A 26,560-nucleotide genomic window follows, 5' to 3' on the forward strand; every position below is an offset into this window, starting at 1 on the left:
CGGATGGTTTGGAGACTTTTCCGTTGACATGATCAATAACTTCATTTTCTTCAAGGACTATGTCTATCCTCCTTTTCCATGCAAGGAAGTTCGATGAACCAACCCACTTATAGATCTCCTTGCAAAATGAAGTCATTTTACTAGATTAGATTATAGAAGAAAAGGTACTTACTTGCCAAGTGAAGATAAAATCTTCAACTTGATCCCTTCATTCATGATGATTGATGAAGATGTCTTAATGCTTTTTGGATGATCTTCATCTAAATGAAATCCTTGCTTCAATAAATAAATAAATAAAAATTGACTTTTTGATGATGACAACGCCTTTTGATCTAGCTTCCTTTAGATGAGTAGTCTTTTAAGATACTTGCGGATCCCAAGAATGCTTCTTTGATTGAAATAGGGTTTTTCTTCAAGATAATAATGTGATCTTTGTTCTTGAAGTGCTTCTCTTGGATGAATAGATTTCAAGTTACTTGAATTTGTAGATTTCGTTAACTTGAGTAGTTGTAGGGTCTTGGCCTTCTTTTGATGATGATCCAAGACTACTTCTTCGATCTTAGATTTTTTTACTTTGCTTTGAAGTCCTTCAAGGTTAGATCCTTGAGTGCTTAAGTATCCCTTGATAAGATGTCCTTCCTGGAGATTGTCACCTTAGCTCAGATACCATGTTGAGAAATCTAGGGCATAGCAATTAGGTTATTTCTCTTTTGTTGATAACTACTTGTGAATGCTTTTTACTTCTTTAGAATAGGATCTTCTCTTTCTTTAGATTATTATAGTGTTCTTCTTCATCAAACAACTACTAATGCATAAAAAACAAAGAGGCAAGAGACACATAATATAAGATATCAACCAGGGCCAAAACCTCTCCCACTTGAGAGGAAAACCCAAACAAATTATTCTTCTTATAGAGACTTCAATTGATGAATACCAAGACCAAGACCCTTGACCTATTTGCCACTCCAAGACCAAGACACAAGTTCCCTTTCACTGCTTCTCTTTCGTGCCCAAGTCAACACTTGGTCTAACTACTTGCCTTCCTTTGTACCTCAGCTATACTTCAGATCTCGGCTTCCCTTTTCTCTGCTTCAGACCTGCAACTTCTTGGCTTCCTTCAAAAACCCTAACATGTGTAAATTATCAACTATAGAACATTGATTCCCTTCACTTTAGGTGGAGGCAGCTTCCTTGGAAACTTGGCTTGATACTGAACTTTTCCCTTCCTTAGTCTATCCTTCAAAGAAGGTTGTGATACCTTGGCTTCTACTGCAGTGGACAACACCCTATCTTCGCACGTGTGACAAAAGAACAACCCTCAAATAGACCCAAAAACGCCTTTGATCTTCCTTCTTTCTTCTCGTTGGCTATGAGACTCTTTTCTGGGTGAATCTTGCACTTCTTATTGCAAACCGAAAATATGTCTCTGAAATGAGGCCGAGTTGCCCTATTTATAGTGGTTGGAGCATCCATAATAGGCCAACTTGAATTGAGGGTGAGCCAACATGTCTTTTGGAGCAAATTCATTATTTCATTTAAGGCCAACTTGAAGGAGATGCTTGAGCTTGGTCTTGGAGGGTTATTTGACTCTTTCATTGACTCATATACAAATGTAACATGCCCAAGAAGGGTCATTCATACATGACATTGACTCAATTTGACTTTATGACCAATCCTAAGGGCTCACAATGAGAGCCATTACTAAAAATAAAATTCCTTGCCCATAAGATTACATAATAATTTTATTTTCTTCTTTACATCAATTACATAAAATCACAAGTACACATCATTATGAAGACCGAACCTAGTTACACTTTTCAACATTCCTAAGGTAGATTTTGAGTCCCTTTTCGAGGCAAACTTACGCATGCTCTAAGGCATATCCTGAGGCAGTTTGTTCAACATGTTTGAGGCGCTACGTTGAGGTACCTTGAGGCGCGAGTTAGGGATGTTCTTGTTGCTGAGTGAGGCTCGTGTAAAGGATTGTTCAAGTAGTTATTAGGGCTTGGTCAAAGGTACGAGTTAGAATCTTTCTTTTGTTATTGGACTATATATCTTTAAGGATCTCTACAACAAATTAGAAGTGAGAGTTACAACAACATGCATATTGGACATATCAAAATTTAAGGGGAAAACCTAAAGTTGATGATGCAATGAAACAACAGTGGATGAGCAACAATGGTTGAGTAAGAGGACAATGATAAGAAATTATAATTGTTGAGATTGTTCAATATTGTTGTAAGTGGGTCATTATCTCTTAGTACAGGAACCCACATAATTTAATCTTTATCTCTATATCATTTTCTTTAGGGAGTTGTTGCACCTTCAGGTGGTGGCCTGGAGATAGGGGGTTGTAGCTCCTTCCAGTAGTGGCTGGTAAATAATCAGGAATTGTAGCTCCTACCAGTAGTGGCTAGTAAAACCAAAAGTTGTAGCTTCCTTTAAAATCAAAATAAATTGTTAAGATAAATCTTGTGTGTCTTTGATGTGATGTGATTGGTTAATGCTCTGTGATACTAAATTGTAAGAAAATGTGAAATACTGATTCACCCCCCTCTCCATATTTCCAACAAATCACTTTGTAAATGGCCATGTTTAGGGCATGTTTGGCATTTAAACTTAAAGGGTATGCTTTCATAATCTACTTGTTGCTTCCATTCATATCATTCATGTTGCGGGATTATCGATTTCAGTAAGGATTTAGATAGAACCAAATAAGTACAGAAACATGCATAAAGGATGAAATTTCTCTGTGGTTACCTCTGAAGATATTTAAATGTTTTCCCATTAGGATTGTTACAGTTTCCACACAAAATAATTGAAGAATTCTAAGGGTTAGTAAATCATGACCCAAATTCGCACCTTAAAGAAATCTTTAAGCTAGGGATCAAAACCCACACCCCATTGTCACATTTTAAGCTAGGGATCAAAACCCACACCCCAGTGTCACATATAAAGCTCCAGCGTGGTCAGGAAATATGGCCCTCCCTAAAAAATTCTCAGCCCTCTTTGATTGAGAAGAATGAATAATACTTTTGCACATGCATTAATAGGAATTTCCAAGTCACCAATACCCACCAACAAAGACATTCTGAGCACCAGAGGTCCAGAAAACACGCCATAGCTCTCTTGCTGAGGAAGTTTACATTCTCTTTAAATTTGTCAGAGAGAATCTCCACATGTAATGATGCCTCTATTTTTCTCCAGCATCCTGCCACCGCTATAGGAAGCACTTGTTCTTTGCTTAAGCCTTGACTTTGTTTGTTTGCATGGGAAAATCCTCTCCTCTCATTTCACTGTATATTGATCCACCCAGCATTAGTACCTCTGCCCAACAAAACACCTCCAAAGAAGGGATCGGTGGGTTCCCTTCCTCTCATTCTCCTCTGATCAAGAACAGCAGCTGGAGTTAAGGTTAAAAAAAGGCTAATCTTAGAAGCAAAAACCTTCAAGGAACACTGCAAATATTAGTCAGATCTGTCCTTCTCAATTGCAAATATGATCTTAGCTGCAAAATACTGAAAATGGGATCTACAGATCTCAATGCTGATGCAAGCAGAAACAGAAGTCACAAACAATCAACACCAAGTAGATCACACAAAATGGGAAAATTTAGAGAGTGAAATGCAGGTCATAGATTGAGATTACCCATTTCTTCTTATAGTATACCAGGGTGTTCACACTAGAGTTAGCACTGTTCAGGGCGCTGTTCAATTCCATTCTTCTTCCTACCATCAAATTGAAGTTTCAAAAAGACAGAGTAACTTGGTGGCAATCAGCTGAGAGAAAATTCGCATACATTCTGTGGCTTAAACCTTCCTCTGAATTCAAATTGACCATGAACCAGGATCGTACAGCATGAAGTCATTCTTTATCACACTTTTTTCCAGAATTGATGCTGATAAAACATGTATCCAGGTTTCAATCATTTCAAATTAGTGGAATGCAGCCACAGAATTTGCAATGCCTAATCTTCGTGAGCCGCACTTCATGTCGCAGATGATCAAACACAATCCCATTAGGTGTCCTGTGATGTTATAAGATACAGTTCACAATTTCTGGCCTATAATAGCTTTTCAAAATATGATTGACTTAATTTAGGCCAATATATATCACCGCTTGCATTACCAATTTTTATGCCCTGGATTCCAGAACCCTCTGCTATAAGGGGAGAATATGTTACCATAAAAAGGTAAAATGAACACCTGCGCCCAGATTGTGCTCTCAATGCTAAAGCATTGAGAATCTGTAGCCATATTGTTCGTTTTGTTCAGCATCACCAGTAATCCCCACAAGAACAAAATCCATCTCTGAAATGATGAAAACGATTTGCATCTCTCATAATTATCTCTCGCTTTACTATCTTGGAGATGAATTTAGTGGCGTTGTGACAGTCACCACATACACGAAGGTTTTTTATGATCCTGACAGGAGTTCCAGGGCTTGTGTTAATAAGCCCAAAAACAATGGCCAGTTTCTCACTATGACTAGAGAGCATATGCTCCTTCATCTCCTCCTCGACATCATGCAGTGCAAATTTTGTGTCAGGAACATACCCTGCAGCCTCCATCTGCTTAGCCAAAGTCTCCCATGTTGCATAAATTTCCTTTGATTGAGGATGTGATTTGTCTCCTACAACAAACGTGTGAACCCTGTTATTTAACTCAATAAAGCTGCATCCCGGTGTCTTTTTCAGGTGTCTATCCTTGATCATTGCTCTCACTTTTACTACACCATCCCATCGGCCCGCTGCAGCATACATGTTTGACAATAGCACAAAACGTCCAGAGTTCATAGGGTCTAAATAAAAAAGGCGTTCTGCTACACGTTCTCCCAGCTCAATATTGCCATGGATTCTACAGCCACCAAGCAAAGCTCCCCATACATCAATAGAAGGTTCCAATGGCATCTTTTCAATGAAATCTTGTGCTTCATCTAGATGTCCGGCACGACCAAGAAGATCAACCATGCAGGTATAGTGCTCTGTTCTGGGCGTAATGCAATAATCTTGAACCATGCTATTAAAATATTGCCGACCCTCGTTTACAAGGCCACAATGACTGCACGCAGACAATAGAGTCACAAAAGTTATATGGTCTGGCTTTACACCAGCCTGCTGCATCTCATAAAAAAGCATAACAACATCCTTGCCACGGCCGTGTATACCATACCCGTCAATCATTGCACTCCATGAGACCACATTTCTTTCAGACATATTGTCAAACACTCGGCGGGCAATTTCCAGACTTCCACATTTAGCATACATATCTATGAGAGCAGTAGTCACAAAAGAATCTACCTTCAGTTCATTTCTAATAATCCGGCCATGGATTACTTTACCTTGTTGCAGAGCTGCTAAATGAGCACATGCCCTGAGCACACTTGACATGGTGATCAAGTCTGGCATAAATCCTTCCCACAGCATCTCATTGAAGAACGTCAAAGCCTCATGGGCATAATCTCCACTCTGGGCATAACCGGCAATCATGGCACTCCACAAAACCAAATCTCTTTTAGGCATTTTGTCAAACAGTCTGCGCGCAATCTCCATACTATTGCATTTCGCATACATGTCCACTAATGCAGTTCCAACCACTAAATCCAACTCAAATCCGCTCTCAATTATGTCCTGTTGGATCTCTTTCGCTTGTTGCGTACTCTCCACTAAATCAGCACAGGCTGGAAGAACACTGAGGAAGGTATTCCTGTTGGGTTTCACGTTTTGCATTTTCATTTGGTGAAATACCTCCATGGCCTCTTTAGCACGTCCATTGCCAACATATGCGGCAATCATTGCATTCCATGAAATCACGTTTCTTTCAGACATTTTCTCAAACACTTGGCATGCATCCTTTATCTGCCCACACTTTGCGTACATGGAGATCAGAGAATTTCCCACACAAACATCCAACTCGTACCGACTTTTCACTATGTCATCGTAAATTTCCCTCCCCTTTTGTATAGCTGATAGAGAAGCACAGGCCTTGAGTACAAAAGGGAAGGTATACTTGTTCGGTTCTACAAGTGCTTTTCGCATTTGGTAATAGAGATTAAGTGATTCTTCATAGAAACCGTGGGTGGCATATCCTTTAATCATTGCATTCCACAACACAACATCTCGTTTGTTTGTTATTCTGTCAAACAGTTGGTGTGCATTGTCCATTGAGACACTGTGCTTGGCATACATATCCACAAGTTTGGTTTCCAAGAAATGGAAATTGTGTTGATGAAGTCCAGTAATGAAGATTTGGGCATGGAGCTGCTTCACTGATTTCAGGTTACTGCAATTTTGCAGAAGAGAAGCATATGTCTCGGGTTTGGGTTGGACAGATATGCCAACTGCTGCTGATGACTGGATCAATGCACACTCTTCTCCTACTTGTATGGATTTAAGAGTAACAACTACTCCATTCGGAAACCTCGAAGCCTTATGTCGCGTTACTGATTTCATCTGCTAAAACTTGTCTGTGAATCATTTCAAAATATAGAATATAATTTTGACTACAATGTTTTAAAAAGTTGAACTAAGTCAAAGAATCTTCATTCTAAAACCCTGTAATTCCATGTCGTGACGTTGCATAGCTCTTACAGGCAAAACATGGAACATCTTGAAGTATTTCCACGTTTACCATCGAAATAACCACTCTTAATATGAGATCGAAAAGCCATTGCAAACTAAGCGCAAGCCTACAAACTAAGTGGAGCAAGCCTGTAATATTGGGTGGAAGCCCAGAGCCGTTCCCAATGTTGGGTAGAATCGTACTTTTGCATAATTGTCATCAGATTGATGGCGAGCTTGCTGTTTATTTTCATGGTGCCATTATATATGGTTTCTACTTAATAATTGTTTTCGGTAATCTTCTCAATGTGGTTTAAATATATTATGCAGCAGTCTAAACATTCATTGATACTTTTTTCTCTCGTATAGAATCCATTCTAAAATTTTAGAATGGGTGGAATTTGAAATTTCAATAACAAGTGTTTTTTAAGGTATTGGATTAATTTAGGTATTTAAAATTGTAATTTAAGTAATGGAAAAATGGAATTTCAAAGATGGTTATTAAAAAAAGTCTAAAAAGTAGAATGTTTGGCCCATATATTATTTAAAGATGGTTATTAAAAAAAGTCTAAAAAGTAGAATGTTTGGCCCATATATTATTTAATCAAGGTTGAAGAAGGTTATGATTTAAAAAAAATTGAGGAATAACCTTATGGAGCTAAAGTTTATGGATGCTAATAGCATTAAGCCATGCAGTAGTGTGTATCAAGTCATTAACAACCTATTATAATTGCCATTACTCCTTCACTAATAGCCTTCTTGTGAAATGGCCTTAGGGGGCCTTTCCTTCTTGCCAAAAGGTCTAAGGGAACCTTAATATGGCCACCCCTCAACTTGAGGTTGAGTTTATTGGACTTGGTAGCTTTAGTTATTTGAGAAAGCAATGACAACCATATTTCCACTAAATGTATTGGGGAAGTTTACTCAAAGTCTATGTGGTAATGATAAATGAATCTCTTATAAACATTGGTTTTGATGAAAATGTTATTGTTTATGACTAGTTCAAATGAGACACACTACTTTGATATTTCATTTATTGGATTCCACTTGATTTTATTACAAATGTCTGAGTTAAGAAAGTTTTGGGATGCTTGTTTATGTACAACTCCTTGTGACCGAAAAAAATGAGATTTTTTATTTGTTTTCAGAGAAGACTCTCACTGTACTATATTTGTTTGTGGCCTTTAGATTTGTTGTAAACCCATGTAGTGCTATCTCCTAAGGGGAGAGTTTATTCATTGACCAAGTTTCTTAGAAGTTTGTTGCCATATTCAGGCTGAATTCCCAAAGGCCCTTGCAATTTTGGTATTTTTTGGAGAACAAATCATTCACCATTAAGCTTCATATGTCATGAGACACCTAAGTTCTTCAACCCTCGCCCATAGGTTTGTCTTTGGGTTAACCTAGTGATTCACGGGCTTGAAAAGTTTTGTCCACATCCAAGTTAGGGGTAAAGTGTGAAATTAACTCATGGGGCACATAAATATTTCAAACTCATGTTTTTGATGTTAAATCCCTAATCACATAATGATGGTTAAGATTGAGTCCTCATCACCTCTAGACATTATTGCTTTGTAGGCATGTAAATCCTCATTTGATTTTAATAATGATGATTGGGTTCAAATTATTCTTAAGTATTCTCACAATAATAAGGTCACCCCTGCTTTAAAGGTGATGTCATCTAACCTCAAGGGATTCCAGGGATGACCTCAAATAGGCTCGTGGCATTGATTGCATGGAATTAAGGATGTTTTAGGTCATCTTAAACTACCTTCTCTAAGGGGGTTGAGGGTGATGGGGCCAATTTCCACCCATGTTACTACATTCTTAGTTAAAATGGGAGGTCAAAGATAACCTTAAGCACTCTAAGTGTTGTTGCTTCATTTTCTAGTGGGTGAGTCAAAATCACCCAATGTATCTACACCACATATATCATGAACAAAATGTCCACAATGTCTAATAAATATTATAACTTAAATTATTTCTTATTTTATTAAGCATTAAACAACATCATCAACAAACAATCAATCTAATAACATTCATCCCACATTAGACAAATATTTTTAAGGAGGATTCTCACGAGGACTCCATTGCTTAGGAAATCTTAGAGAATGTTGATGAATGAGAAGTTAGAATTGCAAGCGTTTACAACCTTTGGGGTTTCATATCTATAAATTTGTGTCCTACAGTGTTCAACAATCCTAGTAGCAAAGTTGAGGTTTGTCCTTTCCACAAGGAACTTCAATTATACTATGAAAAATACAACAACTTCCTAAGCTAGTTATGATCCTTCAATTGACTTCTATAGTCAAATTGTTTAATCTTATGTCTATTCATCTCTCTAATCCCTCTCAACTTGTAGGCCTCTTTCTTATGGTCCATATCAGAGAGTCAGTTAGATCAATTGGGTTATATTTTCTATCCTTTAATTATGAAAATGGTTTAGCTTCCCTTTTGGTAATTGACACCACTATCCAATCAACACATGTCGACCATCAAATACCATGTAAAAATTCCTTTCTCACTTACATCTATCTAATTTACTTAATACTACTGACAAGGATTTCATAAGCCTTTAACCCATGCATTCATTGAATATTAACACAAATATACTTGGTTTTCCATTAACATATGTTCATTAGTTGGTTCAATTGATTCATTATGATATTCAACTTCATTGTTAATTTTCATTTAAGTTAATTATTTTGTACTAGTCAGTTGATTTGGTTCAATAAGCTTTCTCAATAAATTAGACTTCAAGTCCTTAGATTTCTCTCTAGTTGATCGAATTTTGGATCAAAGCTCCCGTTTCTGGGAGTTATTTGGTCCCAAAAAACTTATTATCTCTAAAGAAGATGAGGAAAATTGTTCTTCACCTCCTCTAACAAACACCATTTGCATTTTGTAGGAACTTGGCCCTTTAGACCAATTTTTAACAATTTTTTATTTATGCGAGTTTCATGATTTAGCATATTTTTCGAACTCCATTTATACATTTGGAACCAAGTCTTCAACTTCTAGCAACATTGGCAATTCTCCCTCCCCCTCATGAAGCATGGAAGATTCAAAAATATTCAAATTCTATGCATTGATAATAGAGTGGATTCTTATATATGAGGACAACTACAATGAAAATTTTAAAGCATCCCCCCACAAACCCCCACCTACTATGTAATTCAAAGGAACAATACTAATGGGTTTTAGCTTCTTACCTAAGCTTCGTATCTATTGCTTACTAAGGTGTAATCACACCATATCGCCCAGTTGGAATAGTTCAAATACTCTATGTCCATCATGCCTCTCCTTATACCTCTATTGTGCTCTTTACAAATTCTCTTCCATTTACTTATGCATATCTTGAATTCTTTTAGCGAACCTTATGGATTTCTATTGATCATCATCTTGCTCCAATGACTTCTTTAGTGATTTGATCAAATGAAATTTCAATTGGTGTCCAAGGGAAAAATGCCAAAAATATTTGAAATAGTTACTTACCACTAGAACTATGAACTATGCGATTATAATAATGTTGTAAATAAGATAATATCTCACCCCAAATCTTTGGTTGCCTTCTATTAAACCCCCTCATGAAATGAACAACAATATTGTTGATCACGTCCATGTGTCCGCTAGTTTGTAGATGGAAGGTTGTACTTTTTTCAACTTAGTGTACAATATATACCATAACACTTTCTAAATTAAACTTAAAACTTATAATCTTTGTTTGAAATAATGCATTTAGGAAAATCCAAAATGCACCTGTATTACATGTAAAAACAATTTCAGTACTTTTCTTATCACAAATGTTACCATGCCAATTCACAACTCTTAAGTGATTGACATCAAAGATATTAAAAATCAACATTAACCACCCATAAATGCAAAAATTATGGAGAAAACGCTAGTTATTCATGGAGGATAGATCAACCTTTCAATTGAACAAAATGGAGAATCGTGTGGGATTAGCTCTATTCATGTGGCACAAGGTTATGCCATTTCCCAATACTTGGTTGCTCCTTCCTAACATTACCAAATATGTGTCCATTACCATGCCCAACATTGAAAAGGAGGCAATCTTGAAAGCACAACAATTTCACCCCATTTATGCCCAATATACATATTGGGCATAAATGGGATCAAATTGTTGTGCTTTCAAGAATGCATCCTTTTCAATTTTGGGGCATGGTAATGGACACATATTTGGTAATGTTAGGAAGGAGAAACCAAGTCTTGGGCGATGGCATAGCCTTGTGCCACATGAATAGAGATAACCCCACACGATTCTCCCTTTTGTTCAATTGAAAGGTTGATATATCCTCCATGAATTTTGCATTTATGTGGTGGTTAATGTTGATTTTTAATGTCTTTGATGTCAATCACTTAAGAGTTGTGATTGGCATGGTAACATTTGTAATAACGAAAGCAATGAAATTATTTTTACACATAATATGGGTGCATTTTGGATTGCCTAAATGCATTATTTCAAACACACACACACACATAATTCTAAGTGCACATCAACATCCTTCTCATGAGCCCCCTAGGTCACGGACATCTCATGTTGCTCATAATAGTATATGGTCACTCAAGCAACAAATAAATTTGGTAATCTATCCTTGTCCTTTAGAGCTAGTCCTTATTTCAGTCATTACAAAGGAGCTAGCACATCTTATGGGGAACCCACTACACCATATGGTAGCCCTAATCTTTCTTATGGAAAATCTCATACTTCCTATAAAGTAGCCAACACCTCTTATGTGGGGTCAGCTACTTCTTAGGAAGGTCCATCATCTCCTGACCCATACCTACCTCCCCTTCGATGAAGGTTCCCCATAAGCATGCCCATCCTATCAAGGATCCTTTTCCCTCCTAACCGTTGTCTTCCCCTTCCCCAAACATGAATTAAGTTCAACCTCTTTCTTCTTAACTTGATCACTTGATCAATTTTTTCTCAAAAAAATCCTTCCAACTCAATTAATCAACCACAACAAAAGAAAGGAAAAAGGAAGAAGGGAAACAACAACACCAATAACAACAATAAAAGTGAGAACCAAAGCCAAGCATGTAATCAACTAAATATCCCTCACAGGGTTGGGTGAAACAATAATACCAATAAACATGATAAGGATTATCCCAACAATAATTCCACAAATGGGGAAAACAATCAAGTTAAGATTCATTATCCTTATGCCATTTATGAGACTTATATACCTTATAAACATCATTGTCTAGATATACCCAAAATTCAACACATGCAAGGATGAAGGGTAATTAGAATATCAATCCCCCACTTAGAAATGATAACCCCCAAAAGCGAACCCTAAACCTCAACCACCCATGGTCTTGCATAATCCCTTCACTTGACAAAACCTAGTGGCCAATGATCAATATGCCACCACATCCTCATCTTCTTCCATCCCACCTAAAGTTGGAAAGTTTCCTTTCAAGGTCATATACATGCTCACTTGCAATGTAACATTCATCTTCAAATACAATTGTACGTGTAATGTCCTTGGCCCTCAACCAGGAAACTCTACAAACCACACAACCCAAGTACCACAACTTTTTTCCAGTAGAAGCATCAATCCCTTGTATAATTTCAAACCCTAGCTCATCTTTGGAGCCCTTGTGGCCACACCAAATCACAACTGGTCCTCTGAGTCCATTTAATACAGTTGTTCACCTCTAACTAATTACGCCATAGCTTCCATGGTCCATTCATATACTTGGCATCAATTTGCAAATTTATGCAATGCAATTCTACATGCCCAATGCATGCAATACCCAACACACATATATTAAATTAGCCATTAACCACATTTAATGAGTCAGTTACATTCATTTAATGAATTATGCACAACATAATTAACACACATAAATACCTAACCCTGACTATGGTTTTTAAGCAAAATAGAGTATAAATATAACAAAACACATAAATGCAATAAAATTCCACAGTGAACACTTATATGAAGGAAAACCAACTAGCTATGGACTCTCCATGTTCCAACCAACCATAGACAAGTGGTTCATAAATCTCAACCATGGGTCACCCTCAAGCTAGGACTACAACTCCATAGGCAACAATTTATACACTAAAAACGAATAAGAAACATTGGCCTAGGCACCAACTATAATAGCCCTAGTCTCCAGCCACAAGCTCATTTTCCCCCAACCTACACCTAAGTGGTGCACCCTGAGTCCCTTAGTGGTTCCCACCATCCAGGGTGCCTTACAACCAACCATAAATGGCCTCAAACTACAACTCTAGGAGTTTTGTTGCTCTGTAGGTGTCCAAGTGCCCTACTAACCAAACCAAATAATCCCTAGATAGTAGCACAGTCCAATCCCATGACTCATTGACTATCTTTGAACCGAGTTCCACTAGAATTTCATGGCGACCAAGGCTCACTAAAACCAAGATGCATCCAATTTGATATGATTATCTGAATAACCATGCCTTCGTCAATTTTAGAGTCCAAGCCCAAGACTCACTACCTAACTCCACCATCCAACCATGAATGGTTGAATGAGTAAATGACCCCCCTCATAGGAAAAACATCACCTTTTATATGCACGGATTTATCTCGCAGTGTGGCACCTTCTAGATACATGTGGGTCCTGGGTTCCTTTTCACCAAAACACCACACAACTATTGCCCCTGTCCATGGAGTTGCGCCCCCCATACTGTATACTATGGAGTGGGATCCACATAGTTTTTATTTTATTAATATATGTATATGTACAATATTTACATCACAAATACATTTACAAGCTCTTCGGCCTCACAGCCATTAAATTCATATCTACATGGAAACACTTGCCCTAAAACATGTATACATAAATGCATGGCCATGCAAGCCCCGAAAATAACCTTGGCTCACCAACCTAGTAGTCACATACAACTAGATCACCAACGTAATATCATATGTATACATAGTTACATTATCATAAATGGGCAGAGGTATTACATTCCTCCCCCCTTATTTAGGCATTGTCCTCAGTGCATCCTATATACATGTATATGCAACATAACAGTAAAAAAGATGAGGGTATTCCTCCCTCATTACATCTTCCTGCTCCCAAGTTGCATCCTCAGGACCACGCATGGTTCACTGCACCTTTACCATATTGAATCATATGTGAATCAATAACATGATTAGTGTTAGCTGTGTGTTATATTCTTTCTATGACTAGCCCCAGTAATGAAGCGGGGGGGTGGCCAGTCCCCCCTTCATTGCGCTTGGGGGGGGTGTCACAAGAGGGGCGGAAACCCACCATGTTGGGGGGTTGGAGGGGGGTGGTAGCCCCCCTCTATGGGGTCTAGGGCAGTGCCCAGGGGAATTTTTTTTTGGACCCTATATTAGGTGGGTGGACCTACCTATGATTTTGTGCATAGTTTTCACACATGGTTTTAGGCATGAAGGTTTTCTACCCATGGTATTTTGTAGATCGGTCAAGGGAACTATGGTTATGTTCTAATCCAGGTTTATGGATTAGAGTATATGGATGCTTTAGCATGTATATATATGTATTGTAACATTGAAATGAATATAATGAAAAATCAATTTGGTAGTCCTAGTTTTGGGATCCAGGGGAAAATCTCTATGTATATATGTTTTATGTTTTATGCTCTCGCCATTGTTTATTTTTTGCTTTTTAGAATTTGTATGTAGGTAATTTATGTACGGGGTTAAAACCTACATTTGGTATCAAAACTACTTTGGCTTCAAGGGGACGCCTTTGCTGCTAAGGGGTTTTGCTCGGGCCTGTGGTAGACCATGTTCAGTGGGAGATATTTGGGATTGATTCTTGTGGTGAAAAAAGATGGTGAGCAGTGGAAAGATAGAGATCGAGAAATTTAATGGTCAAATTTTTGAGTTGGGGAAACTCGAGATGGAGGATCTGGTGGTGGATAAAGATCAGTAGACCATGGTAGATCCAGGTACTAAACCAACGACAATGTTAGCTGAAGACTGGGCAAAGTTGGATCGAAAGGCAAAGAGCACAATACATTTGTGTTTCTTAAATTTAGTATTGTTGAATGTATTGGGGGAAGCTTCGGCGAATGCTTTGTGGGACAAGTTAGAGACTTTGTACCAATCTAAGTCTCTGGTGAATAAACTGTTCCTATGGAAAAAGTTGTATAAGAATGAAGGATGGAGACCCAGTGACAGAGCATATGAACGCCTTTAATATTGTGGTAATCCAGTTGTTATCTATTGATATAAAAAAATTCAGATGAAGATAAGTACATCAGTTTGTTTTGTTCTCTACCAAATTCATGGGATAGTTTGGTTGTTGCAATAGGTAGCAATGCAACTGCCTTGCAGTTTGATGAAATAGTCTCATCCTTACTGTCAGAAGAGATGAGACAAAAAAATATGGAGGGCCAGAATGGTGTGCCTTGTATGTACGAGGATGGTCCTAGAACAAAAACAAAAATAAATCCTTGAGTGGGAGATCTAAATCTAGAGGGAGATCTAAATCTTGAGGAAAACATGTAAAGGTGTGTTAGAAATGCGAGAAGGAATGGCACTTCAAAAAAGACTGTAGATATAAAGATCCTGAGAAAGAGAAGGTATCTGATGATGCTCCCTGTGCAGAGGCAAAAACCACCTTAGATGAAGGTGGGGATGTATACTTGGCTTCTTCTTCAAGTACATATGTAGATCATGAGGCATGGTTGATTGACGCAGGTGCATCCTTTCACTTCACTCCCCATAGGGAGTGGTTCTGTGAGTATGATAAATATGATGTTGGTGATGTCTTCTTAGGGGATGATAGGAAGGCTAGAATCGTTGGTCGTAGAAAAGTCAAGTTGAAGTTGCAAGGTGGAAGGATTAGAACACTTCTAGGTGTTCCACATATTCCTGCATTGGCCAAAAATCTGATTTCTGTAAGCAAGCTGGATGATGCAGGTGTAATAACAATGTTCGAGAAAGATTCTTGCAAGATGGTTCAAGGAGCACTGTTATTGATGCCGGGATTTTGGATTGGAACTCTGTGCAAGCTTAAGAGTAGCATTGTTATTGATGGGTGCAACAATTCTTTGGTTCCTGAAAGTGGAGCAGAAAATCTAGTGGTCTCTGGAGAAAATAACATGCTATGGCATCAAAGGCTTGGACATATTGGAGAGAAGGGCCTTCAAATACTTCATGGTAATGGTATGGTAGAAGGTATGTCTAATTGCTCTCTGGATTTTGATTTCTATGAAAATTGTGTATATGGGAAGTAGAATTAGGTGAGTTTCCCCTCTAGTGTTAAGAGGGCGAAACATATATTAGAGCTTGTGCACAATGATGTGTTTGGACCTGTGTTGGTTCCATCACTGGGTAAGTCTGTGTACTATGTATCATTTATAGATGGATTCTAAAATAATACATGGATATATTTCCTCATGAATAAATATGAAGTCTTTGACAGGTTTAAAAAATTTAAGACTCTAGAGGAAAACCAGACAGAGAAGAAGATAAGTGTGTTGAGGACAGATAATGGTGGAGAGTTTTGCAAGAAGGAATTTGAAGAGTTCTGTAAGAAGTGTGGTATAGCACGAAAAAAGACTACTCCATACACACCTCATAAATATGGAGTTGTAGAAAGAATGAACATGATGTTGATGGAAAAGTGATCCATAAATTGTCATGGATATTCCATTGGACAGTTCGTCACAACAGATCTGATAATATTATATTAAAAAACTAAGATTCTACACTATTACAGTTTTATTTAATTTCTAGATCTGTAAAATTAGTTGTAATTAGTTCTTGCATGTAAAAGTAAATCAAGCAGAAAAGTAGAGAAAGAAAAAATAAGCTCACACACACATAATACACAAGATATGCTCTCTGGGAAACCCTTTCAGGAGAAAAACCCAGCTAGAAGGTGAGGTTGCTTCACTCTCTTTCTCTGTCTGAAAATATGGTTGCAGATACAAAGAAGTAATGTATGTGGCCCATGGGATACTACAATGCACATATCCTCTCTATGTTCTCTACTTCTATCTCTCCTGGCTATATTTTCTCAACTATGGAACAAAATTATCTCGAAAGAATGGAATGCCTCTTCCTCCTAGTGGCCTGATTATAACACAACCCGATAGCTTACTAATGGTTAAGTTTGACTACATCAAATCTTAACTAAAGTTACAAAATAGACTCTTATAGAGTCTTTTACATCACAAACACGTGGCTAGCCCCTTTTCCATGAATAATGGGGGCTGATGCGGCATCCTTCCAAACTACAAGTGTGAAAACAGGAAAGTCAACTTCTGAGTGGCATAACTTTTGCATACGGACTTCGATTGATGTGATTCTTGCACCGTTGGAAATATCTCTATGTGTAAATAGCATGAAAATGTGCAAAACTTGAGCGACAAATTTGTACCCCAAAAAAATTCGTTTGATGCCTCAAAACGTTGTTGAAAGGTTTTAGACCCCATTTCGCCAAACTGGGTCCCACTGGTAAAAACGGTCCCATGAGCTTATTCCTCCACCTTTTCCACTCCAAATGCATTGATATGGATGAAAAAAAATATAATGATCCAATTCAGATCACACCTCCCCATTTTTGGAGGCTTTTGGTCCCCAAAAGATTTTACTGAATGAGGTGAGGAAATTTTTCCTCCACCTTCTCTTTGGTGTACCATTTAGCTTTGCCTGGAAGTTGTCCCTTCAACCCAATCTACCAAAGGTCTTGTTGCCCTTGTCTTGTAGTTCTGGACCTCTTCTACAAAATTGTATCTTCTTTCAACTCTACCTGAGCGTCTGGTGCCAAATCCTCCACAGAAGGTAGGACATGTTCCTCTTCCTAATCTAGCATGGAAGGCTCATAGAGTTTCAAATTCTCTACATTTACAATTGAGTAAATGCGCATATATGGTGGTAAACTAAGTCGATAGGAATTATCACCCACCTTTTCCAGTATCTCAAAGGGACCATACCATAGAGCCTTGATTTTCATACCAGGCCCCTACGGGCTCTCCTTGTTCAACTATAGCCATACTCTGTCTCCCACCTTGAATGATTTCTCTGTTCTGTGTTGATCATGATTGGCCTTATACTTCACCTGTGACTTCTGCAGTGTTTCCTGTACATGTAGATGGATCTATGTGACCTTCTCTATAAATTTTTCAACCCTCAAAGCATCTCTTGTAATGTCTTCCTTCACTCCTCCTTGCTGCCCATATAAAATATCCAAAGGTGAAGGTGGAAAATATCCAAAAAGAAGTTTCGAATGGGGACTTTCCTGTAGAAGTGTGGACTGCTTTGTTATAAGAATGTTGTATATATACCATATTTTCATCCCAGGTCTTCGGATGCTTCTGGTTGTAACCCCTCAGAAGTTGCACCAAAGTCTTGTTGACTACTTATGTATGCCCATCTGTCTATGGATGGAATGTTGTGGATCTCTTCAACTTCGTTTCCATCTTCTCCCACAATGTAGTCTAGAATGCACTAAGAAATATTGTATCCCTATCTGAAATGATGCTCCTTGGTATCCTAAAGTGTAATGAGACCTGTCCAAAGAACAATTTTATTTCTTCTTGTCCACTGATGGTCTTTTTACATGGCATCAAAACACACATCTTGCTGAACCAATCAACTATCAAGAACAGGTAGTCATGTCCCTTCCTGGTTGTCGGTAAATCTCCTACAAATTCCATCAAAATGTTTTCTCAAGGATGAGTAGGTATAGGTAACGGATGATACAGACCATGTTTCATGTTGCTAGGCTTGTTGGTACAGCAAAGCATGCATCCTCTTATGAACCCAGCTACTTGTTCTTGCATCTTAAGCAAATACACATATCTCTACAAGTTAACCATGGTCTTCCCTACACCAAAGTGCCCTGCAACCTTGGAGGCGTGAGCCTCTCTAATCAGTTGCAAATTCTCACCTTTAGCAACACATAGGTTATCCAGCCTATAGAGTAACCAATCCTAGAGATGGTAGTCAATGGTGTTGTCACCATCGTGCACATGACTCTAACTCTACAACTACTGATACACCTCCTTGAAGTCCTCATCTTCTAAATATTCCTCTCTGTATGCATCATGGGTGAATGGCTCCATGTGCATAAGAGTCCCCAAAGTTATAATATTTGATGTGGGTGGCCTTGAAAGCATATCAGCCAATTTGTTTGTGTTGCCCTTCTTATACTTGATCACCAAATGAAATTGTTGTTAAAACCCCATCCACTTGTAATGCCTTGTTTGTTGTAGCTTATTCTGGTCCTGCAAGTATTGTAATGGCTGGTGATTTGTGTGGATTATTGTCTCCTTTCCCATCAAATAGTTCTTCCACTTCTTCATAGCTTGCACCATGGGATAAATCTCCTTATCATAGGTAGGGTAGTTAATAACTGCCACATGAAATACTTCAGAATGGTAGAAAATAGGTTGTCCTCCTTACATCAAGACAACTCCCATAGCATACCCACTCACATTTGTCTCCACTTCAAAGGGTCATTGCAAGTTTAGTAATGCCAGAACTAATGCTTCACTGATCTTCTTCTTTAACTCATCAAAAGCCTTTTGCTGCCCTTTTCCCCACTAGAAACTCTTGCCACTTGTTGTTATGGTGTGGAGTAGTGCTGCTACCACTGAAAATGAGGCTATGACTTTCCTTAGGTATTGTGTTGCTCCAATGAAAATCCTAACCTCAGTAACATGAGTAGGCACTGGCCATTTCATGATGGCCTCCATCTTGGAAGGATATATCTTCAATTCTCCTCCACCAATCACATATCCCAAATACACTAAGGATTGTTGTGCAAACTCACACTTCTTGAGATTTGCTAGCAGTTGGTGCTTCTTCAATGTTTCCAACACCTGCGTCAAATGTGAAATATGTTCCTCCCAGGTAGCACTATATACCAGTATATCATCCAAATAGACAATAACAAATGAATCTATAAAAGGGTGCAGTACATCATTCATTAATCTCATAAATGTAGCCGGTCATTACATGGGCCAAATGGAATAAGTAACCACTCATACAAACCTTGACTGGTTTTGAAGGCGGTCTTCCATGTATCTTCTTCTTTGACTCAAACCTGGTGATGTCTAGAATTCAAGTCCAACTTGGTGAAATACTTTTCTTGCTACAACTGATCTAGCAGATCATCTATCCTGGGCAGGGGTATTTGTTCTTGAGCGTGATTTTATTCAACACCATGTAATCTATACACATCCACCAAGTCCCATCCTTCTTTGGTGCAATGATTATGGGTGACCCACATGGTGATGTACTCGGTCGAATGACACCCTGTTCCAGTAGCTGCTGCAAATCTTTCTTCACCTCACTTGCTTCAATAACAGACTTCATGTACAGTCTAATATTTGGCAATGGGGAGTCTGGAAATAGTCATATCCTGTGCTCCACTTCTCTCTTAGGGGGTATCCCTTTAGGCTCTGGAAACACATCCTTGTATGCCTATAACAACTCCTCCAATTGTTGTTTTTGTTTCTTAGTACACCCCTCTAGGGATGCCTTGCCTCTTATTGACTCCTCTACAGACTGTGTTTCTCTTAAAAACAATAAAACATACTTCTTGCCAGAGCTAATCAATTCCTTGGCTTGGTTGGAACTTACTAGTGAAATTTTTGACTTTCCTTTGTGCACGTTGATGATGAACGATTTTTCATCCTTGATGAGTCGGTATTGGTTAGCTCTCCTCATGAATATTACATCACGCATGTACATGTATGGACTCCCAAACATGACTACACATGCATCAAGGGGAACCAAATCCATATCTACTTCATCAATAAAATAAACACTAATAGCAAATCTTATTTTACATTGTTTTGTTACCTTTAGCTTTGTATCCTTATGTACCCATCCCAGTGGATATGGGTTTGGATGATCACAAAATTTCAACCCCAACTTCTTGACTAGATTTACATGTGATCCTGAGCCAAATAGAGCATCAATCTTCATCTTCTTGACCCGTATCTTTAAATGGAAAAGTTTGGTCATTTCTTTATCTTCCTGTTGTTGAAGGTTACTCAGGTTCACCTCCTTCTTCACTGACGTACAGACTATCTTCTCATCCACATCTGAGTTGCTTTCAACTTGGTTGCTCGAATTAGTGACCATGAGATTCTTCTTCTTATTATCTTTCTTCTTGTTCTTCAAGTTTAGCTCTAGATGCAATTTTCAACACTTCTCCTTTATATGGCCATCAATGTTGCAGTGGTGACAAGATATTTGCATTGGTGTGCTATGGCTGTCATCTTTTTATCTTTTTCCCCTTTTTGCTTCTTCTTCCCATCCTTAGAAGCATCTTGTCGCTCCTTTTGCTTCGATCCACTTGATTGTGCTCTTTTCAAGCCTATGTGCTCCAAGTATTGTGCTTGTACACAAGCCTCGTCCACCATTTTGGGCTTGAACAACATCACTTTCTCACATAAATTGTGGTGCATACCCCCCAAATACTTGAGGAGTACATTTGGGTTCTTTGGACAGATACCCAACATTATAGCCATCTTTCTGAATTCTGTGGCATACTCCTGCACGCTTTGGCCCGACTTTTGCCTGAAATAATGCCACCAGATCCACTGGTCTTCCACATACCCAATGGGATAAAAATGTGACTTAATGAGGGTTTTGAAATCCTCCCACTTAGTCACTCGACGTTCTCCCTCCAACCTTAGGGTTTCTATGTGGCTCTCCCACCAATTCAGCGCATGGCCCTCCAATTTTAGCTGTGCGAATGAGATCTTCTGTCATTCCTCAATCTGATGGACACTGAAATAAACTTCCAGTTGTTGCAACTAGTGGTTTAGCTTCAGATTGTCGATCTCACCATGGTATAGATTGATATTAACTTTTTCTTACAATTTAAACATGGATTGGTTCATGGCACTTCAACTGGGTTTATCTTTTCTGGGTTCTTTCTTCAGCTGGTTATTTGTGTCTTCTCGATCTCCCAATCCCACTTATGATTTGTCCTCTGCATTCAAACCCCCTTCTTCTCCAAATATCCCCAACTTATTTCTTAGGGGCATCATGAGGAGGTTTACATTGTGGTTTATGTCTGCGACTTGTTCTTCGAGCCATGAAAACCTCACCTCTGCAAGATCACGAGGTTTGTTTACAGATTTGTCATCCATGATTAGGGTTTTACGATTTTCAGCCATGCCAATCTAGATCTCTACAATATCCACAAAATACCCAAAGAAACATGCTCTGATACGAAATGATCTGTAAGCTGCCATGGATATTCCACTGGATAGTTCGTCACAACATATCTGATAATATTATATTAAAAATATGTATTTTACACTATTACAATTTTATTTAATTTCTAGATCTGTAAAATTAACTGTAATTAGTGCATGCATGTAAACATAAATCAAGCAGAAAATAAGAGAACAACAAAATAAATTCACACACGCATAATACACAAGATATGCTCTCTGGGAAACCCTTTTGGGAGAAAAACCCAACTGGAAGGTGAGGTCGCTTCACTCTCTTTCTCTGTCTGGAAATATGGTTGCAGATATAAAGAAGTAATGTATGTGGCTCGTGGGCTGATACAGTGCACAGATCCTCTCTATGTGTTGTACCTCCTATCTCTCCTTGTTATCTTTGCTAACCTATGGAACAAAATTCTCTCGAAAGAATGGAATGCCTCTTCCTCCTAGTGGTCCAGTTATAACACAGCCTGATAGCCTACTAGTGGTTAAGTTTGACTACATGAAATCTTAACCAGAGTTACAAACTAGACTCTTCTAGAGTCTTTTACATAAAAAACATGTGGCTAGGCCCTTTTCCATGAATAATGGGGGCTGATGCGGCATCCTCCCAAACTATAGGTGTGAAAACAGGAAGGCCAACTTCTGAGTGGCATAACTTTTGCATACAGACTCTGATTGACCCGATTCTTGCGTCATTGGAAATCTCTTTGTGTGTAGAATAAAAAAAAAGGTGTGGCACTTGGGACAAAAAAATTTAGCCCAAAAAAGGTCGTTTGATACCTCAAAATGCTCACAAAAGGTTTCAAACCCCATTTCGTGAAACTGGGTCCCGCCAGTAAAAACAGTCCTGTGAGTTGATTCATCCACTTTTTCCACTCCAAATGCATCGAGATGGATGAAAAAGAATATAATGATCAAATTTGGAACAAAAAGGCAAGAATAAAGCTCATTGGTGTCAGTTTAGGACATGAATTTTGGGCAGAGGAGGTGGAGATTGCATGTTACCTGGTCAATAGATCACCTTCATCAGAATTGGAAGATAAGAATCCACAACAGGTATGTACTGGTTAAAACCATCTCTTTCTTATCTGAGGGTATTTGGATTTCATGCATATGTACATGTTCCAAAGGAGAAAAGAACCAAGTTGGATAGTAAATTTGAAATGTGCATCTTTATTGGGTATAAGGATGGCTTAAAGGTTATAAGCTTTGGAATCCAGAAAAAAGGAAGGTTGTGTACATCCGTGATGTGGTATTTAGAGAGGTGAAAGTTGTTATTAAACATGAAGTCCTACCAAAGGAACCTGAGATGATAGAGTTTGAGCTAAAGGAGGAGGAATCAGACTCTACAACAAAAGAGGAATCAGAAGATGAAGAGCCACAAACTCAAGTTGTGAGAAGATCAGTTCGAGAAAGAAGCAACCAGAAAGGTATAGTCCAACTTCTTTCTGTTTAAATTTTGTTTTATCTATTATTGATGATGATCCTAGAACTATTAGGGAAGCAATAGATTCAGCAGATGGAAAACTATAGAAAGAGGCCATGGTTGATGAAATGACATCTTTGCACAAAAATGAGGCCTAGGATCTGGTAGAGTTGTCGGCTAGAAGGAAACCCATTGGCACCAAATGGGTGTTTAAGAAGAAGATGAATGGAGAAGGAAAGGTGGAGAAATACAAATCTCGGTTGGTAGAAAAAGGTTATTTCCAGGTGTCGGGAACTGATTTTGGTGATATTTTTCTCCTGTTGCCAAGGTAGCTTCTATTAGATTACTTTTATCTATTGTTGTTGCTTTTGATTTTGAGGTAGAACGGATGGATATGAAGACAACATTTATTCATGGGGATTTGGAAGAAGAGACCTACATGAAGCAACCTGAAGGCTTTGTGGTGAAGGGTAAGAAATAACCTGTATGCATGTTAAAAAAGTCTTTGTGTGGGTTAAAACAATCACCAAGGATGTGGCACCAGAAATTTGATATATATATATATATATATATATATATATATACAGGGACTTGGCTTCACTAGAAGCAAAGAAGATCATTGCATGTATTTTAAATTAATTGGTGACCATGTTATTTATTTGGTCTTGTATGTGGATGATATTTTGAAAATGCAACAAGATGATGGAGCTTAGTGGAAAGGAGTCACCTTCAATAAGTGGGCCCACAGGCTATTTTTGGCTCAAAGTCTATTTTTAGACTATGTCTATTTTTAGGCATATGGATCATGGTCTATGAGTTGCAGGATGCTATTTGTGGATGATTGGTCATGTTGGTAAAAACAGATGGACTTCTATTTTTATACATATGGGCGGAGTCTATTTTTAGACTGCTAGGCTAAGAATAGAACAGTCGAATATTATTAGCTCTTAATAATATTTGGAATATAAACATTATCTTATCCTCTTGGAGCACTTCAGTTCGAGCTACGGATGTGGAAAATGCGACTACCAGAAGGAAATATCTTTTCTTATGGGTCAGTCGAGCTATTGCATGATGGACTTTAGTTAGAACTCAAGTGGTTGAGTTTGGTGGAGTCGATTGAGGAGTTGATGGAGTTGTGTTTAGTTTGACTTGGTTAAACTAGTTGTATTTACTCTAACTGCAGAATACACTAGTGATGAGTGATGTGAATTAATTGTTAAATTAATTCACTAATTATTAACTCATAAAGCAACTAAAGAATACATCAGTTAACTCAATGCATGGACAGTTCAGTGGAGGCAGGTGTTAGAGGTTGAGATTGCTATCAGTTGTGACTATAGTTGTGCATGAGATTTGCACAATCAATGGATTGAGTAATGCCAATGAGGATTGCGTGGTTCAGCCAAGGAAATACGAGTTTGCTTCAGCCATTCTCATCTATTCTCATGCAGGATTGCGCAGTGGAGGCAGGCAAGCAGCGGAGGAGATTTGAACTTGTGATTGATTCAGATCTGAGCTAGTTTGTGTGTAACAGGTGGAGATAGTACTGAGTACTTGTGAGGAGTATTGTACTATGTATTGTTACATGTTCTCAATAATTATAATATACAGATAGTGTGGGGTTTTTAGCTGTATGATTTTTCCAGGTTACATATTGTGTTAATGTGCACATGCGATTGATGTTTCATTGTTTTTAATTCCGCAAAATTGATGATCAACATAGAGGAGGTTATGTATTATGCATGCATTCTGCAATAGTGTATAATCGGGATAATCTCTGTGAATAAGTGTCATATTATTCAAAATTTCTACATGGTATCGGAGCAGAGTTGATCATCATATCTATTATTCAAAAAGTGATTACATTTTATTTTTTCAGGCAGAGTCTGTAATCGGGCCAGGTAGCCTCTGGATTCATCCTTCTTTTGGAAGGTGAGATATCTGGTAAAAGCCCATATAGTCAATCTCTGTACTAGAAATACTTTGTTCTCACGAATTTTAGATCAGAAGCAGTTGAGTTTTGAGCTGGTGGAATTCGAATTTGCAGCAGTGTTTTCTTGGTGTCAAAGTTGAAATGTCTTTCAACGGATTGCGGTTAGAGTATGCTATTGAAGGTAGCTCGAATTATATTGCATGGAAAGACAGGATGGAGGCAGTGTTAGATGACAATGGGTTGAAGGAGTTCATAGAGGCTGAGGACCCAAAGCCTACTGATGTTGCTCACGTTGAGGTTTGGAAAAAGAAGACAACAAAGTGTCGAAGGATTCTGTTGGAGGGCGTGAAGGATCACATTGTATCCAACCTGCATGGAAAGGCTTCTCCATACTTGATGTGGAAAGCGTTGATAGATTTGTTCCAAAGCAAGAGCGACTAGAGGAATTTGGCGCTCAAGGATAAACTCAGAAACATTAAGTGTGAGAATGGAGACAGTATGCCCAAGTATCTCACGAAGTTCACCCAATGCCAGGATGAGCTGGGAAGTGTGGGGGTGACTGTCGATGATGAGGACTTGGTGAGCTTAGCTCTTCTTGGTCTTCCGAAGAGTTGGCATTCCTATCAGGACTCTGTCAATGGTCGGGAGAAATTGCCAGGATGGGAGAGACTTTGGTCGGATCTTGTGCAAGAGGAGATCAGGCGGAATACCAGGGACGGATCTTCATCAAAGGCATCTAATGAAGAAAATTGCGCTTTAGCTGCCAAAGCAAAGAAGGGGAAGGAGAAGGGTTCTCTTTCTGAATCCAGTTCTTCCAATGATGGGAAGAAGGTTGACAAATCGAAAGTGAGAAGCTTTCATTGTCATGAGTTGGGCCATTATGCTACTATTGCCCAAAGCAGAAATCCAAGAAGGGATCCAGGGAAGGATCTGAAGGTGAGGCACTTGCTTCACAGTTTGAGTTGGATTTCACACTCTTCGCATGCATGGTTTCATCCATGGTGGGAGGTGGTTGGTTTCTTGATAGTGGAGCTTCTTTCCACATGACCGGTGACAAGAGTTTATTCAGTACTTTGGAGGAGAAAGATCTCCAGATACTCATAGTGATGGGTAATGATGAGAAGTATAGTGTCTCAGGTGTAGGCACGGTTTTTTTTCAGAGGGAGCATGGAGCTCGCCTTACCTTGACTGATGTCAAGTATGTACCAGGACTGGAGAGAAACTTGGTGTCGATCGCGATGCTGGAAGACAGAGGCTATGATGTAGTCTTCAGCAAGGGAAAGGTTTTCCTTAGACACATCATCACTAGACAGGTGAAGCAGATTGGTTCACGGGTCAAGAACCTGTATGCTCTTGAGCTTCAAGATGCATGAAAAGCCTTGAGCAGCGAGGTAACTGATGGAGACATGGTGGTTGAGAGGGAGTGTATATTAC

The 26,560-nt window shown here is 38.6% G+C and overlaps 1 pseudogene across 2 annotated transcripts; it reads right to left on the reverse strand.

Moving 5' to 3' along the window:
- Window positions 1-2,769: 2,769 nt before the first annotated feature.
- LOC149221866 (pentatricopeptide repeat-containing protein At3g12770 pseudogene) lies at window positions 2,770-6,875 on the reverse strand (annotated as a pseudogene). Of its 2 annotated transcripts, none has more exons than XR_016249395.1 (2): window positions 3,649-6,875; window positions 2,770-3,386 (listed from the first exon to the last, which is right to left on the reverse strand). The product of XR_016249395.1 is annotated as a pentatricopeptide repeat-containing protein At3g12770 pseudogene, transcript variant X1 (transcript). The 2 variants fall into 2 exon arrangements; XR_016249396.1 differs by having other exon boundaries at window positions 2,770-3,403.
- Between the last annotated feature and the right edge of the window lie 19,685 nt (window positions 6,876-26,560).

The sequence above is a fragment of the Pinus tabuliformis genome, chromosome Q (assembly GCF_031772625.1).
Source record: "Pinus tabuliformis cultivar Carrire ecotype Pingquan chromosome Q, CPIR1, whole genome shotgun sequence".
NCBI lineage: Eukaryota > Viridiplantae > Streptophyta > Pinopsida > Pinales > Pinaceae > Pinus > Pinus tabuliformis.